The sequence below is a fragment of the Meleagris gallopavo genome, chromosome 7 (assembly GCF_000146605.3).
Source record: "Meleagris gallopavo isolate NT-WF06-2002-E0010 breed Aviagen turkey brand Nicholas breeding stock chromosome 7, Turkey_5.1, whole genome shotgun sequence".
Taxonomy (NCBI): Eukaryota; Metazoa; Chordata; class Aves; order Galliformes; family Phasianidae; genus Meleagris; species Meleagris gallopavo.
Genome location: NC_015017.2, coordinates 25,652,173 through 25,657,861, shown reverse-complemented (window position 1 = coordinate 25,657,861; position 5,689 = coordinate 25,652,173). Strand labels below are relative to the sequence as shown.

Here is a 5,689-nt window from a genome sequence, read left to right as displayed (position 1 = left end):
AAAAAAAACCACACACCACATAGTAGATTGAGTGTTTCCTGAACCAGAAGATGTTTATATACACAGATTTGAAGAGGCTGCCTTCCCATCCCAATCTGAGGAGCAAACGCTGAAGAAAATACTTCATCTTTATGATAGGTGTTAAATAGTCAGTGGGGAAAGACTACAAGAATGACATAGGGCACAAAAGCAGGAAAGTGGGATTCCAAGCAACCAAAAATCAGGCAGGCATTTTAGCCAGATGGCACTTATTCTTTCCATTAGGCTGATGTACTAATGCCAAGCATGGGCACCGTGGCAGCAGATGAGAATCACGCAGTTTTTTGTTTGTATTTGGGACCTGCTGGAAGGGGAGCCATGCAATTAAGCAGGGAATATCTACTCCGAGCCAAAGAAATAAGTACTTTTTTGAGTCCTAATCTACACAGCTTGGTGGGAATTACTGCTAAAATCAAACAGATCTTAGGAATCACAAGACAGGACTGAGACTTTGCTTCAGAGACACACAGCGAAAATGTTATCTTTCATTCAAGCACTAAGCTCTTCTCATCATGTTCACACAAGCACAACATTCTGTCCCTTTACTATGAGAGTGGAAGTTCTTTATTACGAAAGTGGTGAGGTGCTGGAACAGGCTGCCCACAGAGGTTGTGGATGCCCCATCCCTGGAGGCATTCAAGGCCAGATTGGATTGGGTCCTGGGCAACCTGGTCTGGTATTAAATGGAGAGGTTGGTGGCCCTGCCTGTGGCAGGGGGGCTGAAGATTCATGATTCTTGAGGTCCTTTCTGACTCGGGTCATTCTGTGATTCTGTGCCTTCTACTTATTACCTCAGAGATTTGCTAGCAGGAGTTTCTATTTCATGCAGAATTCCTTCTACTGTCAGAACTCCTGCTGGTTCGCTAGTAAAAATAATTCAATAAATAATCCAGCCCACTGCTTGGTTTTACATCTACCAAATAGCATCTGAATGCACTGAACAAGCAACACTTATTTGTGTTGCTGTAGCATTTTCCAAAAGTCTCTAAACTCTTTACAAACATTGACTAATGAATCAGGCAATATTTATTTAACTGCCTGGCAAACACAGATACAACTCTTTTTAACAGCAGGAATGAACAGCAGTAACTCAGTGGCCAACTTGAGAACCACTGCTCTCCAGAAGACCAATCCATCTCTTGAGTTCCAGCTTCTGTCCCAGCCTGCAGACCCAAGCAAGCCAAAATACAAGCTGCATGTACTATTGAGATTTAACAATGAATAGTGATTTCCATCAGAGCAGTAGTATGTTTTTGGTCCCATAAAATAAGGGAGAGGGGGGATTACAAGGAAAACAAAGAATAAACCCAAACCCATAGCCAGTAAAGAATAAGACTGCTGTTGTCACTGCCACAGGGAGCAGACACAAAGCACAGCTCTGAACGGCACAACAGCCTTGCCAGTGCTTGTTTGCTATCAGATCCAAGTCTGCTGCAGTCGGATGTGTAGAATAAAGCCAAAGTTCCCTGCTAAACGTTACTGCCAAACTAGCCATTGCTTGTCAATATTTGTGAAACAAATCGAGCTTGTGTTATAAATATCCCTGCATCTGTGTGCTGTTTGTTTCAGTATGAAGGGTTGCAAATAAGCCTCACAGCATACTTGTTCTAGGAAAATGGCCTGAGAGCTTCTGGCAGTGCTCAGCTGTTCCCAGTGCCTACAAACAGCCCTCTGTGACCAGTGACAGACAGAACTCCTTCATCCTCACATTATTATTGCAGTAGTTTGCAGCCACCTGTATCAGAAAAAAGAAAGCCATAAGGAAAAAAAAAAATAAATCAAGGAAAATAGAAGTTTTAAAGTCATCTCAGTGCTAAGAGATTGATTTCAGAGTGCTTGTAGGTCTAACACGTAAATCAACCATAAAACTTGGTCAGGCTCAAGCACAAGGTCCCTCGTGTGCACAAAGGCATCATCTGTCACATGCCAGCCCGCCAGCTCCATGGGACAGGCTCCAGGTGAGGACACATCTCTGCAGGAGGCAAGGACAGAAGAAAAGTCTCTGATAAAAACCCAGCCACAGCTGGACAGGCCATCTATTTTTTCCAGGCTCTTCCCATCTGAGTGATCCAAAGATACACTGCTCAACCCTCCAAGAGAGAGCTGCATCTACTGTCACGTTCACTGTACCCAGTTCACAGGCTAGTCCTCAACAAGAGGAAATAAGGTTGGGATACTATAAAGCACATTTTGGCAATGTATGAGTCTATTCTTACACCTTAGAAGCTCTTACAGCATGAGCATTAACAGGCTGCCTCACTGTCAGGGAACAACTCACCTTTCCTTAAGGACAGGAAGCTCCTCTTAGTAGCTCCCCATCCTGGCGAGACAGGAGGCACAAGGACCAAGCTACTTATAAAATATATTTAAAGCTCCTCCCGGAATGCTTTAATACATCAAGTCACTTCCTTAAAGATTGTTTTAGATGAGAACATTTTTAAAGAAAGAAAGGGGAAGGCATATCACAGTTTGAGTAAACTAGTTGATTTTACAGAAAAAATGAGCAATGCATTACCCTCCCCATCACCATCACTTACAAGCTCAGGAACATAGACTGAACTGTTAAGTGCCAACACTTTCTGGATTTCAGATGGAAGCCTTCCACATTGAATCTTTCCTTCCTAAACCCAGAACTGAAGTAAATCCTGGTGACTTATTGCAAGCTATCAGTTATTGCTTAGTTGCATTACAGCAGCATTTTCAAGGGCCAAACGGCCTCATCATTCAGCAGCTGTACACACGCATGCCACATGCACACACAGAATAAGAACCTCACAGCACAGAGGTGGCCTGTAACAAAGAGGAAACAGTCACAAACACAGCTGATAAGAAACTAAAGCCAAGAACCTGGTTCAGTACCCTATTCACTAGTGCTCATTACCAACACCAGTAAGTTGTCTAGTGGCACTTTCGTTAGAAAAGGAGCCTGGTCTTCAGAGATCTGCCAGGTCTCTGTGCGACTTTCTCCTCTTTAGTGTCAAGGCACTATTTGCTGGCTATTTGGCAGGTGGAAACAGGTGCAAACTATAATTCACCAGCAACTCAGCCTGGGTCACTACCTGATGGATGGAGACCAAAATCATCTTTAAAAGGAGTGATATGATTTGCAGAGACAACAGATTTGTGCACAGTGTACAATTTGGTCGTTCCACAGCAATCCACCCAAACACAAAGGAAGCCAGCAAGCTGTTCCTCTGCAGATCACGGAAGGAAATTTGCCACCTGTAGGCAAAGCTGCAGAAGCAGAGAGACTCTATGCTACATAAACTAAAGCCACAGGTAACATGTTATTGGGCTGACCCACACCAGAGGCTTTCAGATCTGCAAACCACAAAGCACAACCTACAAGCACAGGGGAAGCTCTTTAGAAGAAAGCACATTTTCCTGAGAAACAGAAATGAGTGGGCACTTCAAAATCAACCAGCACTATCGCACATGCAACATCTGCTGTCCAAGCAGAACTGTGCTGCCCTCCAGCTGAGGTGTAACGTGGGATTCTTCCTCACCCTGCTTGTGGGAAAGCTGCAGCAGTGTTTCCAAGCTATGTGGCCCCCATGACAGGCAATGCCATAGCTGAGGTCTCCAGCTTTGGGCTGGAAACACATTGTCACAGAAGTGACAAACAGCTGTAGGGGAAAAACAATCCCCCACCAACTGCACAAAGGAAGAACAAAGGTGGTGAGATGCAGGCTCCCTGTGGTTATACAGAAACTGTACAGAGAGATGTAAATTCAGCTACAGGCAACAAGTTTCAGAGCTACCAAAAGAGCTAAGTCAGCAACACAAGCCAAAAGGGAGTGGGGGCGAAGGGGGAATGAAAAACAGCAAATCACATACCCACAGTCTATCCAGCTTATAGTACCTCGTCCTTTCACCTCCTGGGCCACATTAGACAGTAACCTGAGTGAGCTTTCTGCAGCAGCAGCTGGAAGAAACAACAACAACAACAAAAAAAAAACAGTCACCAACAGCATTATTACTCCACAGAGAAGAATACAATGGTGCATTCCTTTTTCTGAAGCACTGGAACTTCTTCTCTAATCTGAAGAGACTGCTAAGAGAGGGATCAGCAAAATCTTCTGTAAACCAGAAGAAATGCTGGCTACAGCTGCAGCAGGTGGCTCCTTCCCATCTCACTCCCCCTGAACATTCAAACTCATACCTCCATGCATTCCTCGACCAATATCTATAGAGCAACACCGTGTTCTCTTCTGCAAACCAGTTTCTCTCCAACAACACTTTTTTTCCCATGGCTCGGCACAAACTGGTTAGCAAGCTACTGCTTGCTAATTAGAGCATTTAATTAAGAACTTCCATCAGCTGTAAGGGCAAGTCATTCAGCATCTCTTCCTGCCTCAGTCCCACTCCTGTAATACTTACCAAATAGCAGGCTGTTATTCTCACATTAACCATGGGAGACAGCCAAAACAGTGGCCAGGGGAAGCTCAAAACTATGAGCAGAAAGCACCCAGAAAAGCTTCTTTCAAGAACTGGCTGCACACTCAAGTGAGATTTTTAATAATGGCCATGCCATGTGTGAAGTTTCTGCAAAATATTTCCATTGCAAAGCACTCTTATAAATGGAAGAAAAGAGAAGAAAAATGGAATGAGCACTCAAAGAAAAAAGAGACTCAAATACCAACTCCCCAAACAGTCTCTAATGGAGACTGTTCCCTGCCTCAATAAACAAAATATAGAAATCCTTGAACTACTTTACCTTTTGCTGTTCCACAACTAGATCACTGGAGCATAAAATACATGGAGTATAAGAGTGGGTATACTGGGTTAGATCAAATGTCTACATAAACCAATAACTTGTCTCCAAGAGTGAGGAAAGCGAAGGCCTATGACCAGAGATAAAGCCAGCAGGTAGTGATAATTCCGTTTCCTTCAAGTAATTTCTAGTTTTTAGAAAATTTTATCCCAAGGCTCCTGAGGTAGAAGCAGCTTCCTTGTATTCAACAGCCTCTGCGGGCCTCGATGCCATCAGAGCCTCCAGCCCACTCCTGTTGGCTCAAGAAAATCCTACCCCAATGGATTCAAGGGGGAATTCTTCCTGCACTCGTAGCACAACAGCTCAACAAGCTCCCTTTAAAGAGGGCAAATGAACATAAGCATTTGGGACTGGACAGACTCCTCCCATAACTCTCACTAGTTGGGCAGCTGTGGCAGGACATCCAGCTGGTAGGATAAACTAGATGTCCCCTCTAAGTGAGGATATTTCCTGAAACCAACACATTTTCTGCATGAGATAGCAATGCTCATCTAGTCATGCTCCACCGAGAAGCAAAGCCTTGTTTCAGCAGCATGACTGGTTGCTGGCCAATGGCTCATCACAGCTAGAGGGTATGTATGTGGGATTAAAGTTTCCTATCTCTGTATTCTCATCTTCACTTCCCCTCCCTTTTTTCTTAACTGGGTGACAGTTATGCAACAGCTTTCTAATTGTGCAAGGATCACTGTGCGAGGGAGAAACATTAATCCCACTGCCAGCTCTGCATGAGGTGCTTCAGACTGCTAAAACCTACCAATTAAATAATAAAAACACAAGAAAGAAATCTCCACAACACACTTTTTGAACAATGCCCATAGGGCAACATTTATTTGATGAATGTCAGAGCCAAAGTGCTCTGGTTGTGCTACTAAAAAA

At 43.9% G+C, this 5,689-nt stretch overlaps 1 long non-coding RNA gene across 1 annotated transcript; it reads right to left on the bottom strand.

The window, feature by feature from the left end:
* Positions 1-1,047: 1,047 nt before the first annotated feature.
* LOC109368691 lies at positions 1,048-4,485 on the bottom strand. The gene is made up of 2 exons (XR_002116957.2): positions 3,877-4,485; positions 1,048-1,774 (listed from the first exon to the last, which is right to left on the bottom strand). It is a non-coding gene; the product is annotated as an uncharacterized LOC109368691 (long non-coding RNA).
* Positions 4,486-5,689: the final 1,204 nt, after the last annotated feature.